We start from the raw sequence: 19,832 nt of genomic DNA on the forward strand, positions 1-19,832 counted from the left end.
AAAGGCAGGGAGGTTAACCGGTAAAGGAACTGGTTTGCTACCCTGCACTGGGGGAGAGGGGTAGATGGGTATAAAAGTTGTGGCTGAGAGAGGGATGGGTGATGACAGTACACTTACATCACAGACATGTCACATCACATCACTTCACAGTCATTACACGTAACATAAAAAATCAGTTCTGTGCTTTTCATAAAGCGGAGCAGTGCCTGGGAGGCCTTCACCGCAGATGGTCGCCGTGGCCGGGGACCTAGGATCTTAATTTCAGTTAGTAGGCGTCCATCTAGATGCTCCAGCGCACGGCATAGGCACTGTCTTTCCTCGCTGTATATGGAGCACTCACAAAGAACGTGGCCTATAGTTTGTAAATGCTACACCAACCCACAGGCGACACAGCAAAGTTTCTTCACATCGGGGTAGGCCAGGTGGAAGCCCGAGCTTCAGGTCAGGGTCCAGGGATTTTAAGCGGCAGTTCGCAAACTGGTCAGAATTCCACAAGGAGAGCGTGTGTTCCCGCGCAAGTGCGCGAAGCCTGCCCGCTGCGTCTGTCCTGGAAAATGGAAGAATACAGAAAGTCAACCGCAATATATCTGTATGGAAGTAACGTATCTAGGCTGGTGAGCAGAGCGCCTTTCTTAATTGCTCAACGGTGTCACCATCACCAACAGCATGGCTCAGGCCTGCTTCCTCCAGCCATTCCCATGCATGAAGCTAATTGACTAAGAAGTTTTGTAGTGAAAGCTACATTGGCCACGAACGGTGCGTTTCGCGCGGCTTGAGGCACAGAGCAGTTCCTTAGCAACTGCCGCAGCTGGCGGACGCCGCGCGCTCTCCTCGCCATATGGCAATCAAGAAGTAACCAGGAGAAGCAGATGTCTTGTATTTAATGAGCATCAACATAGCTAGACAAACCGACAAGCCTGAACTTTCAATCAAGATTTAGGTGACATAGCCGAGTTAGGTAACTGCTGATTTTATGCTGGGCAGGTCTCCTCATAAAAAGAAAGAAATCTTCTCCACCGGGAATCAAACCTGCATCCCTCGGATTGGACTAGAATAAATTTGACTGGATAGAATTGGACTCGATTGGACTAATTTGGAACGGGCAGGTTAGGATTGAATATGACAGGATTGATTGCATTGAATTTGACTGGAATGAACGGCACTTGATTAAACTGGATTGCTTTGGATTTGATTAGATTAGACTGGATTGGGTTGGATTACACTGGACTGGATGACATCAGTTTCGATTGGAGAGGAGTAGGCAGCCGAGCGCCGGGTACGCATGATTTCGTTATCTATATCCTGATCTAGCTGAGCTAAGCCACGCCCAATTTGTTTGACTGCCTATCAGTTTACTGCAGTTAAACTGGCACATGGAGAAGAAGAGAGACATATGCATACTATGTGGTCCACCTAATAGTTCCGGTGGCTTCTTAAAATGGGCTTTATAGAGTTTGAAGAGCGCACCCTTTTGTATAGGATTGTGGTGGGCATCAGAATACAGCAAATGTATTTACGGTTTGGAAATTCATGTACTGAGATTTTGTCCACCAAAGCTAATATCTATCCTAGTTTTATTTGATTGCCATAAAGCATAAAGTATTCTATCGTGAACGCTGCACACCAGGAATATTAGGAGTGAAATCGGGCTAAAGTAAAAGTGAGCGGCCAAAGACAGCGCTATAGCCACCCTTAAGAAATTTGGCCTAAATGTCCCGATTTGCGAAATGAAAGATTAAAGTTGTGTAGCATCTTAAAGCATATTAAGGGGGGGGGGGCGGTGCATATTCCATCATAACATTAACCGTAGAGAGCAATTGCACCTCACTGACACACTCTGCTCATTTCTGAGGATTCAGCCTAGGATAGTGGCGACCTCTGGTGACCGCATTGTGGTTCGAAACAACCCACATGAATTACGCTCTTACCCGGAACCTCAACGATTAAAATAAAGAAGATGTAATCATTTTCATTTGGTTCGATCCCTGCAACTTCTATGATCAGACTATGTGATGTATTGGGGACATCGTTAACAACGGTCCGCATTCGACCTGTTATGTTCAAAAGAGGTCAGCTCGATCTGCCCAGAGATCAGATCTACTTTCAATATCCCAATGGTAAATTTCTACTCGAATTTACTCAAAAGTTACCTAAGATCATCTATCTGGCCTTATTACAGAGATTCTTTCTTCGCGGAATGGGTCAAGATTTACTGAGTACCGTATTCCGCACCACTGCATTTTCCTTACGCGGGTAGACCCACCAGCACCTGATCTCGCACTATTAAGATGATATTTACAGTCTGAGTTATGCCTACGCAAGGGGTCATCAAGTAGCCATAGTAGACTGTTCTCATTTCTCTCGCTTGTTTGGTTATTTCTTTTTTCAAGGCGTAGTAAATTTCTGACTGCCGGGTCACGCAGACAGCATTGTTCGTTCAGTACCTGTGAAAATGTCAGGCAATGCTCCGTCGACCCCATCGCTTTCGGTATTTTCTTCCCCGCAATATTTAAAAGTCATCTTCTGTGTACGAACACATTACAGGGATTCACGATCAAACAAGGAGACTGATGTTTTAGGTAAGTTTACTCTCAGTGCAGCTGTTATATTTTATGATGACGTTTCTAGCAATTTTCCGTCGAACTATGACAACTGCGGTTTTCCGCTCATTTCTAGTATTTATTGTGTCCTAGAAGTACTGTAACGAACTACGCCAGGGTGTTTCTGACTCCCTTGCAGAAAAGAATCCCTTGCCTAAATTTATTTTTATACATTTGTATAGTTGCGATTTTACCTCCTTCGCGAATAGTACGGGAAAGTCGAATCATTGGAGCATTACTTGCTTTATATCCAGCGGTCCTCCTTACAGGGAGATTAGCAGGAAATACTCCTTATATTATAAGTGCCTAGCTCTTAAGCTTCAGATCTGCCTTTTCTGGATACGTGCGCAAGGGTCTGGGCGTTAAAACCTATTTGTGAATATTCTAATGCCTTCACTACTACAACAGACAGAACGTCTTGACTGGAATGAAAACTGTGCCAAATTTTGTCGCCGTTTGCCTAATCTCCTTCAATTATATTCTGATGAATTCTTCGATCATTTTGGCGTTTCACTGATTCCAGGTTCGATGCTTGTCTTGGTTACGGGTAGTAACCACTCATAATTTGTTTTAGTATATTTCAGTTATTTTTGTCGTTTGTATATACTACATTTGCTTTAAATCTCTTGTGCTTTATATTTTTCTCTGTGTTGAGAAGACTCCGCAGATCATGCCCGAATACTAAAGTACCACCAACTCCAAAATAAGCGATTTCATTTTTTACGCAAAGATCTCCATGACATGAGCTTTCTGAGGTCAAATTATCCACTGCAGGCGGCCACCTTAAACCATCAGGTTATCTTTTTCTTAAGCCTTATTCTCTCAATTTTTTTTTTTTAGTTCAATGGTGCGCGCGCTCACAACTGAGGCCGCGGAGTCCACACAAAGCGTTTCTCTACGTATTTGCCTCTTAATGAGGAGGAAGAACACAAAGCAAACCCGCTTGTGTGAGCTCACTCTGCCCTTCTCCTGCGATATTAGAGATTTTGAGCGTAGAAATAACGGAAAGATTTTATTCTGCGTATGTTCGGGATGCTCCGCCTAGTCCTGTTTTCACAGCGTTCGCTGCGAAAACGAACGTGGCGCTGGCGTGCAGGGACTGCATCACTGCCCCGTTAGCTTCCACGTCGCCACGAGTGCTGTGAAACGGTCACGGCGGAGGCAACCAGTCATCGAGCTAGGCCTCGGTGTCAGTCTTGGTCTGACGCTGATGCACTGAACACCCAGAGAACGAATGCCACTGACGTTACATATGCACCAGAGAGAGTCAGCCCTGTAGCACCGAAAAACCTTGAACGATTATATTGGTCGCAATAGTTTGGCTGTATTGTCGGATTTTGCAATGCTGGAACGGTAGTACTTGTGATTAATTTTGGAAATTATAACACGTATTTTGCACGATGGTTCTCATCGTGCGTGAACTGAATAGCGCTCACAGAGATATAATAGTTTCATTCGTACTTATAATATATTTGAGTCCCCTCGTTCGCGGTTTTGCCGTAAGGATACTATCTCAGCACGGCTTAACTCAATGCGAGTCGCTACCACCAAATTTCAACCTCCTGTACAGGCAGAGTGGGTTTTGTAACGCACGACGTTCCACGACTGAAGAAGCAGCACATCAGTCTTGACCTGGTTGACTTCATTCATAATCGGAGAACTACGGCCCCTCACCAGGCTCAAGGTACAAGACGTGCAGTCAGGTCTGACTAGTGAATTTTCACGCGCGGCGCGAGGAGCGCTGTGAGGAAGTACTCATAGGGTAGAAGTAGGGAGTCCGTGGTGGCACCAATATATGCGACTACACTAGCGTAGCGGATGATGACCGATCGGTGATGAATTGGTATCCAAACACTGATCACGGAGCACTTGACGCCAGTGGATTGAGAGACGTTGCATTTAGCAGTAAACAGTGTTTCGGGGTGGTCAGTGTCTCAAAGGACACTGGCATTTCGATTTAACCCATTTGTAGACCTAGACCACGTGTACATCCTTTACATCAAGTAACTAATTATTAGACCTGAATGTCAAGTGTCAGAATTCAGCTGCAGCTTTTCTACTTGAAAATACTGCAGTATAGGCTGCCGCCCAACCTTCCAACCTGCCTGCAGCCAATGTTCCAGGCTCGATTGAAAACGTCGCTTGTTGGGAGAGTCCCCTTCTCTTAAACCGCCGTACAATGATACCTAGCTAATGGTGCTCCGATGGGGCAGCTGGGTCGGACGCACCGCCCGAGGCTCGGGGTACAGGATTGTCACCCCTGCTATTGCGTCTGGTTTGCTTCCAGCTATTGCGTGAGCAGCATTTCATATGCGCCTCACAGCGCTCCCCATAAGGATGGTGTACGTAGCCACACGAACAATCACCGAGAGTGCTCAGGAGATCTTTGCCTTACGCTCTCCTCGTCCAGTCGTACAGGTGTCGTATCTGAGCAACACTAACGGGAAGGGATTATTGCGATTAAATTAAGTATTTTGGATGCACCAAGCGCATATGCTGTATGTAAACATTGCCTGCCCGGATGCATCATCTCGAAGTGGCATCACGCCACTTGAATGTATTGATCAGTACTTCCTTTGATTGATTACACGATTGTAAAAAGGTAGAGTTTAGAGACGTGCAGAGTTCATCAAATACAGTAAATTTGACTCAGTATATATATGGCAGACAGGGAAAGATACCGGAAAAACTGAAGTGAAATTAGCTCCCCACAGGACTCTCGTCACCGTTTTATCTTCGTCCTTAATGTTATAAACCGCACATTACCTATTATTATGTGCGTGATCCGAGTGCCGAATAGCCTACCATACGTAAAAGTAAATTGCAGTCTCCTACAGATGCCTCTTATAGCTGAGATGTCATTTCAGGTGTCAAGTGCGCCCAAATAGGTCGTTATAAAAAAAATAATGTTAGTGATTTCCTAGAGCATGGTCTGTTCACTTGCCTCTTCCATGGCTTCTGGAATCGGTAATTTTCTCGACGGTGGCTATCTCACCAGTGCTTGTTTCAGGGGTGAAGCGGGGCCGATTTTATTTTTATTATTTTATAAATTCGAAGGCCTTCTATGCGGCATGTAATAAGGCTATCTTTTAACTTAAAGTCGTGCAGTATATTTTTTTCAAGAAACTGGAGCAAGCTTCGGCTCTCAGTATTGTCCATCAGCCACAAGTGTAGTCCTTTTTCCTTTGTAGCCAACAGCCCAATTTTTGTAGTCGTCTTATTCTTGACGGTTGCATTCCTGGGCACCTCGCCGGCTGGCCTTGGACACTTGGGACATGTGCTCTGCACTGCAACCCCATCGGCGCGCCACAGAGGGGGTAAGGGCTGCCCTAATTATTGTAAGGCACACCTCCTCCATTCTCGTTCGGTTATGAAGAAGGGGGTAAGGGCTCGAAGGAACAAGAGCGTGGACACTTTACTTCTCCTTTGGCTTGTGCACTACCAACACAGCTGCTGGATTTATGGCAAAAAAGTACAAAGCAGCTGCTTCCCTACTGCGCACATAATTGAAACCCTCGGTAAGAGCCCTTTTTCAGATGTTCATCCTGCTAGCTCAAAATAAGTTTGGTGATGACGTCCGGTTTCCTTCGCTATTAGCTTTGCCGTACAAAAGTTCATTGCTCCCTTGGAAAGTCACATGTATTCTTTTAATGTTCTCTTGCTAGCTTCGGTATTCACTAGAGTGTGTGTCAGTTATTCGAGCAGCGTGAGCGCGGTCTCGTTCGGTGTGTTTTTCTAGCCGAAAACGGTGCACCCTGTACCATGCAGAATGCGTGACAGTCGTCGTAACCGAGCATGTCAACTCCGTGATTTGAACCTCAGAATCATTGGTAGACGATCATATATAATTCCTCACTGAAGGGAGAGTATTGCTTGAGCAAAATTGGATACATTCGGGAGCCAACTCCAATTTGTAAAACCGCGTGAGAGCTGCGAGGGCTTTGAGCCGTAGGTGCTCAGGTTTTGTGGCTAATGCACAACCATGTTGGCCCTTATGTTATCCCTGATGATGCCTCCTGAGTCCTCCTAAAGTAGATTTATTCCTTATTATTTTAAACAGCGCGAATACGAAGGCAATGGACAAGATAAAAGAAAGCCACAGTACAAGCGCTGTACAGCGCTTGTACTGTGGCTTTCTTTTATCTTGTCTTTTGTCTTCGTATTCGCGCTGTTTAAATTAATAATGAATAAGTACCAACTCGCCCAACAAAGTATCTTGGTAAGCCATACTACTAAAGTAGAATTAGGTGCTCTCTAAATTACAGTGATTATGTGCACTATCGGCGATGGATGAAAACTATGAAAAAATTCTGGGTTATAGCAATGAAATAGCATATGCAAATTTATCTTTCTGCCCATTGTCATCTGTTTAGACTGCATTTACATTTTCTTCTACAAAGAACACGATTAGACCCTCTTTGCCGATTCTCAGCCTGCGTTCGCATTAAACCACGTGGAACTAAAAATATTGAACGCTGGGAAAAAGGCGGCAGAGATCAAGAGACGCTGGCAAGACAACTGCTGAAGCTACATAGGCAGTATATAACCGCTTTCGTTGTATTTGAAATTACATGTTCTTGTGTCTTTCTAAAACGAAATTCAGCGATGGTATGAAGGCCAACAATGAGAGGAAAAAATATTCGACTCTCTCCTTCGTTTATCTCATCCAGAATTTTCAGTGTGTGATTGTATGCGACAATATATTGAAGTGTGAAATCCCATCTTACATCGCATACTTTAAAGAGAACATGGTAGAAAGAAAAGAAGCAGAAGACAGTCAATGTTTAAATTGTTTCATCACATATGTTTTGAGGCGTACAAAAACCGCAATAGCCATCTAAGGCGACGCTTGTATTTTCGGTAAACTTTAATACTGAAGACGCTTCATTGTATATGATAACTATCTGGTTACCAGCGAGTGAAAAGGGGTATAAAAACATGAACTGAGATAGGAAATATTAGGCGAGTAAACTCTTTCATAATGCGAAGGCTTTAATTTCTTGTACTCTGGATGTTTTTGCACATTATTCGCTCATAATTCTATCTGCTCTCATCATTTTCAAATTACCGCGAAGCCAGAATTACAGCGTTCCTGCCGAGCATACTTAGAAATACATAATATCATTTTCGCCAACTTGTCAACAAGATAGCCACATTCCCTCCCCTCTCCCCCCACCCCCTCTTCAATATACGCATTCAAAGTTTGAACCAAGATCGCAATCGCAACTAATTTGGGGTCTAGTCTGACATGCGCGATGCCTCTCGCGACGCAAATCTTCCGTAAAAAAGAAGGCTCCTTGCTTCGAGTGTATTATGAAGCGGAGAAATTGAATGTTGAGAATAGGTAGTACAAACGAGGAAAGGACCTCACTGAAGCCTCAGAGATAAAGAGGTGGCAGGAATGCACAGAAGAACTGTACAAGAACGACCCGGATGTGCAAGCCCAACTTAATACGATTGTGATTACTGATCTCGAGCCCGGCATCCTGAAGAGTGAAGTTGAATGGGCCTTAGCCAGCCTTGCTAAGAACAAAGCTAGCGGAATTGATGCATTCCAGCTGAGTTGCTTCAAAACCTCAACCATGACGCTGTTAACATTCTGCATACATTATGTCAAAAGATTTGGACAACCCTGCAGTGGCCACAGGATTGGAGGAGGTCAGTTTACATCCCCATTCCAAAGAAAGGCAGCGCCACAGATTGTTCCAACTACAGCACAATCGCGCTTATTTCGCATGCTAGCAAGGTGATGTTGAAAATACTCCAAGGTAGGCTGCAGAGTATGTGTATCGAGAGCTTCCGGACGTGCAAGCTGGGTTTTGCAAGGGCAGAGGAACTAGAGACCAGATTGCCAACCTTCGCTGGATCATGAAAAAAGCAAGAGAGTTCCAGAAACCAATCTACTGCTGCTTTATTGATTATGCGAAAGCGTTTGACTGCGTAGATCACAGAAGATTGTACCAAGCTCTCCAACAGATGGGAGTTCCAATTCACCTTATCTGTCTCCTCAGGAACCTGTATGAAGGGCAAGAGGCCATAGTCAGAACTGGGCATGGTATTACTGATTGGTTTCCGATTGAGAAAGGAGTGAGACAAGGCCGCATACTGTCGCCCTGCCTATTTAACCTATATGCAGAGCGCATCATGAGGCAGGCCGGTCTGGACGAGTCTTCAGCTGAAGTGAAGATTGCTGGAAAACGTATCAACAACCTTCGATATGCGGATGATACCACTTTAATGGCAGAAAGTGAAATGGAACTGAAGAGAATTCTGATGCGCGGACAAGAAGAGTGAGAAGTTTGGGCTTAAACTGAACATTAAAAAGACAAAGATCATGGCGTCTTACCCTATCAAGTCCTTGAGCATCAAGGGACAAGAAGTGGAAGCCGTGACAGATTTTCTTTTGTTGGGCTCCAAGATTACCCCGAAAGGAGACTGCAGCCATGAAATTAGGAGACGCCTGCTTCTTGGAAAGAGAGCAATGGTTAGCCTTGTCCGCCTAGTAAAAAGCAGAGACATTAGTCTGCCAACCAAGATCCGTATAACTCGTGCTATGGTCTTTCCAGTTGTGATGTATGGATGCGAGAGTTGGACTGTGAAAAAGGCTGACCGCCTAAAAATTGACGCGTTTGAATTGTGGTGCTGGCGAAGACTCTTGAGAGTTCCTTGGACTGCCAGAAGATCAAATAAGTCGATATTGTCGACCATAAACCCTGAATGCTCATTGGAGGGTCAAATTCTAAAGTTAAAGCTCACCTACTTTGGTCATCTGATGAGAAGAGAGGAGTCGCTGGAGAAAGATTTGGTGTTGGGAAAGGTTGAGGGTCGCCGGAGAAGGGGTAGGCAGCAAACGCGATGGTTGGATGGCATCCTCGAGGCGCTGCAGATGAAGTTATGTGATGTTAGGAAGATAGTGAGAGACCGGAAAGCATGGCGTGACATGGTTCATAGGGTCAGGAAGAGTCGGACACGACTTAAAGGCTGAACTGAACTGAGTGACCTGTACCATAAAAATCGGATAACACAACTTTTATGCGAACTTCGTTAACTGTGTACGCGGTACTTTTTTTTTTTTTTTTTTAAAGCAGATTGTTTGCTCGCGGAGCTGCTGACAAGTAGCAGAATGGTCAGTTTTTCCTTACGGGCACGTATTAACAATTGTGCAGAAGTCACACTTTGTTGGCGGTAGACTTTAATTCTGACAGAGCTGTTGAATATTCTAAGGTTTTTATTACGGATCCATTTTACGCGCAACAAAAACGACATTTTTTCTTCGGTCGCATCGAGGTATTGGAGAATGTTTATTTTGATAGCAAAAACGTTAATGGCCTAAACATACGATTCTGCAGAGGCGAAATCTGCCGGTATATTGACGGCTGCTCTGAAACTTTACAATACGCGAAACAAAAAATTGCTGATTACCCACTTACGTACAAAATCCGCTTGTGCACGATTTCTAGGGCATGCAGTTAGGTTTACATCATAGAATGCAGATTTGAGCCGGCAGGGAATCCAGTGTGTTGCGAAATACGTTCTCTTCACCATTGCTGCGAAGCGCCCTAATACATCTCACCGCAATCCGAGGCTATGTAAAACTTTAAAATAGAACATTGGAAGCGTTACATTGTTCACTGCAGCAAATGACCTAAGGAAGAGCGCTTGAAGACTGACAATGTTTCGAAGCAGAGGGCTGCAAAACATGGTCCACGCCTCGACGTCAAGGCGACATGTCCTGCTAGCCATACAAACCTGAATTCACGGAGAGAAATCGGTCGAGGTGGATTAAATACCCTCGCGCCACGCGGCAGCCCGGCTGTCGGAAATGAGAATGCTGCGAATCGTGAGCTGGACAAATCTGCAGGCGGTGAGGACCTTTTTGACAGGTGCGAACTGTTTGCGTACGTCCTTGAGTGCGTTGTCTGTTGCGTAGTTGCCGCAGGGAAAGGCTAGGAGACGCAGAAGGTAGCCTTGACAGAAGGAAAGCCTTAAAGCACTGGGAGCGTTAGGATAGGTGTATACTGCAGACACATGCATACTGCAGGTATTTTCATTCACTGTAAAGGCTTACACGGGAGCTCTCCGCTCGACAAATATAATCGGTTTTTTCTTAGCACCGACGCACTTAAACACGGATGTCAAGAGAGACTAAAGACTCTTCATCAGTAGTGTACTTGACATCAGTCACGCTTAGCGCTGAGAGCAGGAGGAAGTTACCAGCAAAGTGTGTAGTCAGGCTTGTCACTTGGCTTTAAAGCATATAAAAATATTACTTAAGAGCTCAGAATTTCACTCGTGCTTTTCTTCTGAAAACAAAAACGGTGTGATGAATACAAAATTTTCTTGATACGCAGATTACGCAGCTAATCGAGCTGGAAACTAAAGCTAATAATTCAATTCAGCAAACACACGCGTGCTAAGCATATTTTTCAACAAAACAAAACTGTATGAAATCACCATTTCGTAATATCAGAAAATGAACAAAGAATCGTGTACGTAGCGGCTCTAAATTGGAGTGTGCAATCTTCGACAATATTATAAGGAGAGGATTTCTGAATGTTTTCAAGCATACCGCTATATATATATATATATATATATATATATATATATATATATATATATATATATATATATATATATATATTCAATCTTTAGAAGGCCGGTGAAGCGAATGAAGGTCACTAAGAGTGACCCTAATCGTGGCATAACATTTTCACGCGGACGGACAACGCACGGTTCGCATGATTTTCATTCAGTATTTTCTGCATTATAGCATAAAAAGCAAAAATATTCTACCCATAGCGAGCGGCATGGCGCTTAGAAACAACGTGTAACCACATAATTGGCTAGGTGTGTCAGTTTTCGCGCTACATAATTACCACATATATCGTACATATCAGTCTCCGTTAGTATTGAGTGTTAAATTAGAAGCCGTTTTTTTTTTTTATTGGCACCCATTCTGCTATAAAATGGGGTTGGACGCAGTGGTCCGCCAATAGCCAGTGACGTGTGCGCTCTACTCGCGGGTCTCTGACCTGTGCTGCTCTGTCTGTTACATCCCGTGGAGCTCCGGGAATAGACTCTTGCGTGCGTCTCACTGCACCCTCATAACGATGCACAAGGAACTGAGAGCGCTGGATTGCTCCTCGCCTCACGCCCTCCTTGGCGAATCGTACAGGAGACGGTTTAGTACACCACCACTTGTGGATTATTCAGAACACGCGAAATACAGTGGAAATTGAGAGCGCATGTACAGAATTTCAGCTAGGTCTACACAAATGCACCGCTCGAAAGTAGAAGCAAACCGCTCGAGTATTCTTATTGGTACTCGCTTAGATGGAATGAACGACAGGTATGAGGCCGAGATTTTGGCGTTATCAGCCTAAAGAAATGCAGTGCATTCGAGGCAGCGAAATTTGCGGCGTATTCACTTCCCTGCCTTCCGCGGCTTTGGAATCAGTAACTTCTTGGCAGTGTATGTGGATAAACGCTCGTTGTAGTCATTTACTTGAGCGTGACTGATTGATTGCAAGTTCGTTTGCATTTATTTTTTCCCCTGTGTGCGTGGGGGAGGGAAGGGGAATGAGATAAGGCGTGTCCATTTTTGTATAGAATTGTCAAAGCTACAGCTGGAAAAGCATCAAGCAGATGTATCTTTCTTGACCAGAGTGATGCTTGAAAAAGTACAAAATGCAAGGAGCTTAGTTTATCTTCGTTAATGGGTGTTTCTTCCGATGTTCATTCTGTGCATGCAGCAGAAGGCTGGTAATGGCGCCGGTCCCGTTTTGTTGTAAGCTTTGTCATCGAAAAGTGTGTAATGATCTCTCCATAATGAAATGTATCCTACAGTGTCCTATTAAAGGTTTGCTAGTTTCTTTATCATGCACTCCCTCTTGTTACCATTAAAAACGGTATACCGGAGGGAATGCAGACAAACCCTATATAATACATCCTTCGTCAATGTCGTCGATACACATAATTACACCTGCGTGTTTCCAGCGTAATATTGATGTCAGAATCAGAATATATACTGTACCTCTTAAAAGGAAAGTATTTCTGGACTACTTCTGGATACAGTCCGTATTGCCCCTAGAACCCACGTTGCAGACTAACACAAGAACTGGCAGATGGGTGAGCTGTATCCTTGAAGGCGCACTGAGTTTCTAGCGACTGATAAACCGTCAAGCACCATGCCTTTCCTGATGATGCTTTGCGAGTCTGTATAAAGTCGAATTAGGCACTGTCCAGATGGCAAAGACAATGCGGGCACTTAGCGAAGGATGCGAACTCTCTGCGAAAGAAATCTAGGTAGTGTTAACTTCACTGCACTGCGCGAATTTGCCTCTTCCCTCCATAATACTTGTTTGTTCTAACTATCGGTTTGTTAACACAAAGGAGAGGCTTGTGTCCTCATCGCCGATACTCAGCCGTATGATCATCATCATCATCATCATCATCAGCCTGATTATACCCACTGCAGGGCGAAGGCCTCTCCCATATTTCTCCACTTAACCCTGTTCTGTGCTAGCTGCATCCACTTGACCCCTGCGAACTTCTTAATCTCATTCGCCCACCTAACTTTCTGCCGCCCCTTGCTACGCTTTCCTTCCCTTGGAATCCAGTTTGTTACCCTCAGCCGCCATCGGTTATCCTCTCTTCGCACTACATGTCCTGCCCATGTCCATTTATTCTTCTTAATTTCCACTAGAATGTCGGTAACTTGAGTTATTTCTCTGACGCACTTTGCACGCTTTCAATCTCTTAATGTTACCCCTACCATTTTTCGTTCCATAGCCCTCTTGGTTGTCCTCAACTTAGGTAGAACTCCCTTGGTCAGCCTCCACGTTTCAGCCCCATAGGTATAGTTCACATAAATTTGTGTCAAACTTACGAATTTCCCGTAGCGAGAACGTAGACGGCAGAGATCAAAGATGGCGAGATGTCTTCAGTTACGCAAATTGCTTCAGGCTACACGCAGTCAATACACACCCGTTTTAGTTACATTTGAAATTGATTTTTTGTATCTTTGTAAAGCGAGCTACATGGGGGTATAGAGGCCAGCAGTCACAGGAAATCATTATACGTTTCATTCAACCCTTTACTGTGCACACGTTTTTCATATAATAGTGAGCGGCAATAAGCTGAGTGGGTCGCGTTATCTCAGGTGCACATAACCCTAAAAGAACGCGGTAGCGTGTAATGACGTTTAAAAACACAATGACAGGCTCGCGATAAGCTCTTCATTATTTTCCAAGCCTCTGGAAAACATTTCTTCGGACTGCCACCCCAAGGCGTAAATCTCATGCTTCAAGTATGCTTTTGTCTGACGTAGACTTAACACGCTAGAAAACAAAGGACTGCTCTGCGGACGGACAAGTGTTTTTAACAACGCGTGGTAGTTAGAAGTGTCTGCTTGGCTACCTTCTCTCCTTTCTCTCACCACCGGTGATTGAAAAGGCTGAGGGAAGGTGCTGTCGTGTGTACGGAGCATGTTTTCACAATTGTGCCTCTCCAATAGCTTGTAGATTGTTGTAAGTTCAATTGAGAACGAACATTTATTATTCTCCGTGTGTCACCCGTTAATAATTAGGGGGTATTATTAACGATGCGCCCAATTAACGGTGCGCACACTCCCAGACACCCTTAGGGTGAGTGGGGGTAGCTTTTCCGGTCGCGAAGGAGATGCCCTCTACCTGCGTGGCAAGCTCAGCCGGAATTCAACTACCTTGTAGTGACAGAATGGGGTGGCCGTTTGGTGCCCAACTCTCGCCGGTTCAAGCCAGAGTAAGGTTCGGAGTCAGAAGTAAGAAACAAAACCCACTTTATGCACAGCAAGAGACAATACTAACGAATACACAAGAACAATTGAAATGCACAGACGAGAGGTTCACAGAATACAAACACTAATCATGCAACTGCAGAGGTATTCATTAACACAGAGGATTTACAACAGATCAAACACGAGAGAGTCACAAAAAACAAACACGAAATTGTTCACCGGGCACTGTTGCAGTCCGACGCCTCGAGAGTCACGATGTGGCCACCGTGCAAGACGAGCGCCGCTCCATCGCAGGTCCGTGGGCTTGTCAGCAGCGGGTGATCCCCGGCAGTCCAGTTGTCGCACTTGCGAGCACGCCGCAACCACTGACTGACTGACTGACTCTACAAGCGGCGCGGTCTCTGTAAATAGGGCGCGCCGCGTCTGTCTGTTAACACTCGCCAAAGCTAGCGCGCACACACACTTAGCTTCGCTGGTTAGAACGCTCCCTTCTCCCCCCGTCGAGCCGCGCGTCGTCATTGGTTAGGTCCCCTAGAAGGTTCTCGAAAGGTCTGGCATATTCCAGACCGATGAACCACCGTCGTCCTCGGGCAATGGGAAAGAGGGTGACGGCAACGCGTACAAAGCTAAGCGCTCTCTCACGCGGGGAAGGAGGCTTTTCTATCCATGCGGCGCCGCACGGGCCTCGCGCTGCGCCGGCTTGATAAAGATGTGCGCCGATTTCGTGACACCATGCTTTGCGTTTCTAAGCCTATGAAAATTAATAAAAGGCGCTGTGTGAGATGCATTATACATATGTCATTATGGGGTGCCATCGTTTTCACTATGGCGGCCGCTATGTACCGATGTATGTACCGTTGTTTTTTCACCTGAGGCGCCAGTGTCGACCGGAAAGCTTACATGTGCCCTATAACGTAGCACAGCGGCGAAACCAGCGAAGGTTCCGGCCAGTGTGTGCAGCGCTCATTTTCCTGTCTTCTACGGTAACCGGACGCAATCCCAGCTCTTTTTTTTGTTTGTGCGAGATTTAAGGCGACAGCCATTTACGGCTCATGACTCGCCAGCGTGTTGGTCCGTGCATGCACGAGAAGTGTCCCACTCCTTCGCGAGATTACGCGCAATGCCACGAGATTTTCCCCTTCAATTATCCCGATCACGTTAGCAAAAAAAAAAATCCGTCCCCACCAGGAATCGAGCCTCCATCCCTCGCTTTAACCAAGCGCTTTAACCAAATGCGCCACACCCGCGAACGTGAAACACACATCGTAATTCTTCTTGTCTACCGTGAGGATTATAGTAGCGTTGTTCCGCGTGTTACGGACACTGCGCCTTTTCTTTCCTTGTAAACAAATTGTAGAACGCCGGTGAAATTTGATGCATTGAACGGAACGCTGGTTGTGTTCCACAAGAGGCGCTCAATGTACCGTGTCCGGCAGCAACGCTGAGGCTTTTGCATTTGTCCACTCCGGATTCTGTAGTGATCTCGAAATGTTTTCTTCCGCTCTCTGCGCGGCGCTTTGAAAACGAACGAAAAATAGTGGCCTACAACTTTTTTCTTTTTTATGCCGGAAAGGAACATATGTATTCATCAGCGAAATAAACTGGTCAGTTATTTGTGCGCTCGTTGTGCGTAAACTTTGATTTGTTTCTTATTCAGTGCGAAAGAAACACCTTGCTCACGAATAACCTTTCTACTTACTTTAGTTAGCTATGTTTTCGTTTTGTTTTTCCTGTTGAGAAAAGAAATAAAGTCGTGAGATTTGTAATCGCCTGCAAAACAATCCAGGCAAATTCAGCTTTCTGCCCAGAATTATTTGTTTAGTCTGCCTATTAAGGCTAGGCATCGGCGCTATTGTTTGCAAAATTAAAGTTTCCAATCAGCAGGAATGGTGCCTGTCTGTTTTTTTTCCGACATCAAAGTGCTGCGTTAACGGCAGTGAATCAATATAAAACATTTCTGATACACAGTGCGTGTAGTCAATGGAAATAATAAGCGTGCAGATAAAAATAATGCAAGATTGTGTCATCGCCCTACTGCGCTTCTCGCCGTCGTTGAATCGATTTGCATCGGATCGCGTTTTTTGTAGGCAATAAAATTCTTTTCCACTTAGCGGCAAAGCCGTGTTCTGCTAAATTTGATGGCAAACTTTCAAGGTATGGAGCAGTTATGAAGAAGCATTGAGTTTTGCTCCACAATGGAGCTGAGGAAGCATTATGCAGATAAATGAAGCAAATGATGCAGCACTTCCATCATTGTGTAATAAAGAGTAATTAAAAAGAAATTAGTCCTAACACTCCCGCATCCACCAGGGCAGTCGCCGTCAACCTACTCACGTACCTATCTCACCCTCTCTCTCTATTTATCACGCCCAAATACCCTGTGAAACAGCCGCCGGAAGAAAAAAAGAAGGCGGATAATGAATTACCCGGGCGAATTGGGAACTTGGAGCGCTCTCTAAGAGTACAAGCCGCTAGCACGCTCCCCTACACCAAACCCAATTCATTAACCAGCCCACGCAAAGCTACCCTCCATTCCCTTCCATGGCAAGCTCAACTTAAGAAGCGCCAACGACCACCCACCATTAAAAATTTACTTTCCATAAAGAATTCGTGTTGTCCTCTCATATGTGTCTCACCGATCTAACAAATATGGAAAAATGCTTGAGTGTCTCTGCGCCACGTGTGCGTCCATCTGACGGAGAGGAGGGATGCGGAGAATTGCTTTTGGGGCATTGTTGTTGGCGCTGACCGCTTTTGTGGCAGGTAGCCTCTGTGTGTATGTGTGTGTGTGTGTGTGTGTGTGTGTGTGTGTGTGTGTGTGTGTGTGTGTGTGTGTGTGTGTGTGTGTGTGTGTGTGTGTGTGTGTGTGTGTGTGTGTGTGTGTGTGTGTGTGTGTGTGTGTGTGTGTGTGTGTGTGTGTGTGTGTGTGTGTGTGTGTGTGTGTGTGTGTGTGTGTGTGTGTGTGTGTGTGTGTGTGTGTTTGTGGTGTGTGTGTGTGTGTTTGTGGTGTGTGTGTGTGTGTGTGATTGGTAGGCACAGAGACAGGCTATAAGATGCAGAAAATGAGGTCAAGAAAGTGAATGCCATTCCGGCGAAAGTGCGGTCGTGATTCACACATTCGAGTGTATAATGCAGCTAAAGTCTTCTACGGGTCTTCTTTGGCCATACTTAGCAGGGTTTTTAATTCACAGGCGCATATAACGCCTAGTTTCGAGGAGGTCACGCACAAACTAAAGACGCTTTATCAAGGGTAGACGCCATTGAAGTCACATGGAGTTGAGAGGAGAAGGAAGTTACGAGTGAAGTGTAATATAGGCTGGTGGCTTTTTTCCCAAGCCTATCAAACTACTTAAGGGCGATAAAATTTATTTGTCTTAAGGGCTTTTTCTCAAAAGAAAACAATAAAATGAATATAAAATTTTTTCCATGCATTGCAATGCGCAGTCTTTGGGTACTCAACGTTGTGCCGTCTGCAAGGTGCTCTCTATAGCGTTTCCTCTTTTAAATGCGGTGACCACCCGACGAAACGAGCTGTAAAGAATAGTAGGCGTGCATTTTATGGAATTGTTACTAACGGATTGAGACGGGGAAAAGCAGCCAAGACACCCGTGTAAGGAGAAGTCTGTTGCCATCAGCTCCTCCTTCTTCTGGACGGTGCACGCATAGGTTCCTGGCCGTGGCGTTGATGGCGGTACTACAGTAGCTCCTGAAGGGTTTTTCTGCCGTAGTATCTCCGGAGTGAAAGTGGTTTTCGGAGGCGCAGAAGGCTCACGTATCACTCCACGTGCTGCGGCAAGTAGTCACTGGTTTGTCGGCTGAAGTAGACAAGTTCGGAGGTTAGCTTTATTGCAGGGCTTGTGCAAAAAAAAAAAATTAGTGAGGAAGAGGGGGGAGGGAAGGTTACTTAAATTCTTCGTTTACTTGCTCCCGATTTAGTGCCTTACGACTGAGACCGCGTTTGCGGTTGCCCCCTCCCACACACATATATATAGATTGCTGCACTATAAATCCCTGATCTTTTCATCTTTGTCTCCAAAATTAGACGCACAGTCATTGCCATACAATTCTACATTACCCTAATATGTTAAATATGAGACCATCTCATACTGTTATCTATATCACCTCGCTTTAACCGATAAACAAGGAGATGACTACGTCGCCTCAATATACAGTATCTTACTAATTTCCAAGCCCTCCTGGGAGTATATATTTCGATCTCGCCCGCCTGGCTGTAGAAGCCCGAATTGGCAGCTCTTGCAAGATCACAGGGTCACATGGTCATAACGCGCCGACTAACAGTACGCCCCAATTTCACGTAATAAGTACCGCGTATCACGCCGATGCTCGTAATTTATACTCATACAGCCAACACCGCTTTCAGCGCCTAATTTTGTGCTTAGATAGGACTTCAACTCCATCGCAGTTAAAAAAAAAGAACTTCGTGAGCACCCACGCACCGAGAATGAAAGAATATGTACTCTGCAAAAAAACAATTGCATACCTTCGTCCGAGATTTAAGTCCTTATCGAACTATGAAGTCCATCTATGGTTTGCGCTGGCTGGATATTTCAGTGTTTCTGAAGCGACTTTGATTCGGGATAACAAATTCACAGCTTAAATACTTTCCAGTACAGAAATAGCATGGTATCAGAGATGGGTTTGATATTTCGTACTGGCAAAACCACTATTGAAATTCACTCGTAATGACCAGCTCTTTGGAAGAAACCCGTTTAAGCGTCCATGGTGATGAGCCTTTGGCCCCGCATCGCCGTAGGTATATAATCAGCCAAACAATATATATAAGTGAATTAGTTGGACCAGTTCATTGCTACGAGCATACTTCGTTAGTTTTCTCTCTCTAAATCAATAGTGTCGAGTGAAATTGCGAGGTAAAGTTGGACGGGCAAGAAGAAAGGAACGGACAAGAACACTGCAAACGCAGATAGCTTCTGATCGTCTCTTTTTTTTTATGTTTCGGAAGGGTCGGCTGCGAAAATCAAAGACCTGAATTCGAACCCCGGAAGCGGCGACTGCGCTTTGAGGCAAGCGAAAAGCGAGGCGGCTGGCTGGTATCCGCTCTTAGTGTTTGGGAAGGACCTCATGCTGTCAGAGTTTGCGTCAGGTGCGTGTTCAAAAAACCTTAGTGGTTTTATAATGTTAAATTCACTTAACTGGACTTAGTTCGCCTGCATCCGATTCTGTATTGCTTTTTTTTTCGGGTCTGATTTTTTGTCAAGCGTGAACAAATCCATGATAAAGCTACAATATGCTCGGTTAGCGCTAGCTTTTTTGGAGACCGTCTGCCTCAGAATAAATCAAAACTGGCAGCACACCTAGCAATTAAAGTGAACATGAAATGACCGAGAAGGATTTAAAAAATCCGCAGGAAAGATGCTTGACGGCTCTCCCTTCCCTTGGACTACATAAGTGGCTGAGATAACTATGGGCTACCTAAT

The sequence above is a fragment of the Amblyomma maculatum genome, unplaced genomic scaffold, assembly GCF_055883805.1.
Source record: "Amblyomma maculatum isolate TAMU_Amacu unplaced genomic scaffold, ASM5588380v1 scaffold_13, whole genome shotgun sequence".
Classification (NCBI taxonomy): Eukaryota; Metazoa; Arthropoda; class Arachnida; order Ixodida; family Ixodidae; genus Amblyomma; species Amblyomma maculatum.